The following is a 4,421-nucleotide window of genomic DNA, read 5'->3' as shown; positions in this document are numbered from 1 at the left end:
TAGCATAAAATCTCAACTTTCAGCAGTTTCAGGAACTGTCATGGAGCTATGACGGTGTATGAAAATGAGGCTATTTAACTCCTGTCATGTCATGTACTGTGAAGGCTTAGAAGTTGTATTGCAGATGTATCACCTAGGCTTAGGCAATTCAAAGGCATGTGTATGACCAGTTGTAGAACTCTGTATTAATCTTCATCTGTTACAAAAGACGCTTCTTTGATGAGTGGCGACTGGGATAATTCTCTGTAATACAAGGATCTATATTTTGTACACAGCAAGAAATTACATTTGTCTACAGATATGATAAACTTGGGGATTTCTCTAAGTTTGATTTTTATTAAGTGTTTCTTTGCATTTATTTAAATAATAATTGTGGGGACTCAGGTTTGCTTTGCTTAGCGGGGGACCTGCTGGCCTCAGGGCAGAGGGTCTGATCGGCGACAGAGTCAAACTCTGGGACCTATGTCTTCCCAACAGGATGATTCATTTTAAAATTCAGATGGTTTTTATACATCCCAAAGAACCAGCAGTCACGTGGGATATGGCAGTCACATACAAAGATTTAGGGTACAAAGAAACAGGACATTTAGTCTGTTAGTTGGTGCCAGAAGGATTCTTAAACTTTTACTCAAGACTATCAATGCCCAGTAATTTATTGGCCACAATGTTTTCTTACTTAGAGCTAAAAGCATGGTGAACTTTTAGCTTTTACTTCAGGAGTAAACCTTTGACCTGGCCTAATCTCTTAGCCAGGGATAGCTGAGTTATTTGTTTAGGACAAGGAGATGAGCTAAGGGTTGTTGACCAAGACGCTTTCCCACAGAGCAGGGAGCCTGCACTTTTATGACCAGGCCACTTCCTCCTGCCAGCCCAACAGTGTTCTGCAAGGCAGGGATTATCAGAGCCACTGTTTTCAGTGCCCCTCCCTTTAGCAGAGAATGCAGCCTGGACCTATAAGTTTTAGGCTCACCTCACCCTAGGGCCTGGCATCCTGGTTTCCTACAAATAATAAAGTTTTATCCCAATTCTTTAGATGTGATGTATAGTGTATATTGATCAATATATGTTGAACGAATCTCACATTTGTGGAATAAATCTCACTTAAAGATAAGTGAATTAGCTTTTTAATGTGCTCTCGAATTTTGTTTGGAGATATTTTTACCATGAACTCTTAAATGTCTGTTCATCAAGAATATTTTCCTTTTCCTTTTTTTGTGATCATCTATTTTTCATATCAGCATAGGACTATGTGAGAAAAACTTCAAATGCTTTTCATAATATGCATGGCTGAAGAAGAAGCCTGGAAAAGTGATCTTTCTCCAGTGAAGCTTTAAAATTCGATAATAAGGGATTTAGAGATGGTTTAGCAGCTAAGAACATTGGCTGCTCTTGAAGAGGTCATGGGTTCCATTTCCAGCACCCACAAGGTAGTTAACAGCTATGCATAAACCCAATTCCAGGGAACCCAATGCCCTCTTCGGGGCAATCTTCTGGGCCCTCTTCTCCACTGGCATTCCATGCACTTGGTACACATACATATGCAGGCAAAACACTCTTACACATAAAATAAATATAAATTTAAAAAATGAAATTAGCTCAATGGGAGAGAATTCATGTGTGTTACTATAAACAAAGTCAAATACATATGGCAGAGGAGGTCACAGATCCTAGAGAAAACCCTAGATCTGTCACATCCTTAGACAAATGTAATTTCTTACTGTATGCTAAATATATTTCTTTATATTTACTGGCAAATATACCTTTCCCCACTCATCAAAGAAGCTTGTTTTAGCAACCTATAGAGTTTCACAACTGGTCAAACACAGAGAAGCGTCTGTGATTTGCCAAGCTCTAAGTGACACATCTGCAATGAAACTTTTTCTAGACTAATGCTCACTGAATATAGTGAAACAGGGGGTAGAGAGAATACTAATGCATTTCACAACTCTCACAGTGAAGCCTCCTCATGCAACATATGGTGATTAGCACAGACGTCATAAATGGTCAAAATGTCGAGAATAAGAGACTACAGAATATGTGTCCCTGGATAGGACTCCTATATTAAACCTCATCTACCCAGAGCTCAGAGACCATTGTGGAAGAGGAAGCAAAAAGATTGTAAGAGTCAGAGGTGGTGGATGACTACAAGAAAAGCAAGTCTGGGAACTTGCTCAGAGGAGCTACAGCAATAGCAACAGTGAACACAAGACCAATGCAAACTCAAACCAGAAAAAAAAATCAGCACTGAACTGGGAAAATGGGTGAGAAACCCTAACCTTAGCTGAGGAACTGTTGGGAACTGGTTACTGCTGGGTTAGAGTGAGTTTAAGGGAATAACACTAGATAGATTGACAAGGCTCCATTGGATGAACTCACACCAAAGGACATCTGGATACACAAATTTGACTCAATACGCCTTAACATGTATGACAGAATGCATGAAATCCAGTGGGGAGGGCTTGGGGAGTGGAGATGGGGAGGTGTTAGGAGATGACTATTCAAGGTTGCCAGGAGCAGGCAGACCAACCCCTGGAAAGCAGCTAATGGGATATTAGCAAGGTCTATCCTGACTGACACTGGGATGAACCTGTACAGATCAGTCTGTAATGATCATTCTCCAGGTGCATGTCTTTCTCTTAGAATTTCTCCTTGGGTGATGTTTATACAACAATTGCATATGGTACATGAAACTGTTCCTAGGTACATGCCTTTGTCTTAGAATTTCTGCCTGGCTACCACTGACCAAGTATGTGTGATTAATGAAACTGTGATTATTGAAAATGCGTGGTTCATAGGAAATTGTGGTTTTGCTTTATATTTCTATAGTAGAACCCTTCCTGCTTTGAGGCCAGGTATAAAACATTCTAATTATACATTAAAGCATCTGCATGGTCATCAGCCAGCAGGTCCTCCTGACCCCAGACACAGTCTGTGTCTTTTTATCCTTCATCCCCTACCCTTCCTGTTCAGGTTTTAGGATCCCCTGAAACTGGACTGAGGGAAGGGGGTGTAAATATGATTACATGAAATGCACAAAAGTTCAATAAAATGCATATTGAAAAACTTGTGTAATAAATTGATTTCTCACTACTTTCTAGAATTGTGAAACTCAAATAAGAAAGTGTATGCTAGTTGTGCATGACAGGTGTCATTACTTGCTTCTCATACTGAGTAGCATCCATTGTACCTCCAGAGTCAGTGCTGTTGAAGGTAGATAGGGAGGTCATGATATTTTATGTGAACTTCAGCTTTTTTTGTCTTTTTGAGACAGTATCTCCCTGTAGTCCCAGCTGACTTGAACTCACTATGTAGATGACCTTGAACTCACAACAATCCACCTGCCACTGCCTCCTGAGTGCTGGGATTAAAGGCGTGTGCCACCATGCCCAGCAAAATTCAGCTTTTTAAAAGCAAAATACAAATGTTTCTAACACGTGATATTTTTATGATGTTTTATACAGTAGGCCTTAAATTATAAAGTGGCTACAATCATAACTTCAAAAAGAAAAATAAAATAAATATTTCTGAGATGGTCAAGTGAAAATCCATGTACTATCGGTCTTAATGTAAATTGGAGTAGACATTTTGGGGAACATTATTGAAATTCCTCTAAAAAGCAAAAATGGAAGTATAACATGATCCAACAATCCTACATCTTTCTGTGCATGTGTTTGTGTGTGTGTACACCATTTTATTTACAAAATAGGCAGCAACAAAAAGCAGGATTTGGCTTTAAAATTTTTATTGAATTTTTGTGTATTTTATGTACAATATCTCAAAGAATTTTAATCACCTTTATACCCCTGTCCCCACTGGCACCCTCCTCTAGCCCTCCTACTGGAATCCATATACTCTGTCATCTATGTTAAGGCCCACTGTGTCAAGTAAGTGTGCCCAGACATTCCCCAGTGCAAGCCCATCCACTGAGATCTAGTCAGCCTATGTAGAGTTACTTGTTTTATGATCAGCTCTTACTCACCTATCAGTAATCAGCTGCCTTTTTTTTTTAACTAAGATTGGGTTTGCTGTTCATTTTCCCAGTTCTATGCTGGGCTTTTTGTCTGCCTAAGTTTGCATGGGACTTGTGTATGATGACACCATTGCCATAGAATCATATGAGCAGCTTCCCAGGAGCTTGAAGGACTCTGTTTCCATATGGTCCTGCACCTCCTCCCTGACTCTTATAATCTTTCCACCCCTCTTTTTCAATGCTCCCTGAGCCCTGGGTGGGAGAAGTCTAATACAGGAGTCCTGTCCAAGGACCAGCAATCTACAGACTCTTAATCTCTCTGCTTTGGCCATTTGTGAACATTTGTGTTCCTGGCCGTCTGTTGCATTAGGGAACCTAATTAATGAGAACTGAGAGATTCATTAGTATCCACTTCTTTACCCTTGTTCTATGTTCTGTGAGCCTTAGGTGC

The sequence above is a fragment of the Nannospalax galili genome, unplaced genomic scaffold (genome assembly GCF_000622305.1).
Source record: "Nannospalax galili isolate Female #2095 unplaced genomic scaffold, S.galili_v1.0 scaffold337, whole genome shotgun sequence".
In the NCBI taxonomy this organism is placed as follows: Eukaryota; Metazoa; Chordata; class Mammalia; order Rodentia; family Spalacidae; genus Nannospalax; species Nannospalax galili.
This window is presented reverse-complemented; position numbering follows the sequence as displayed.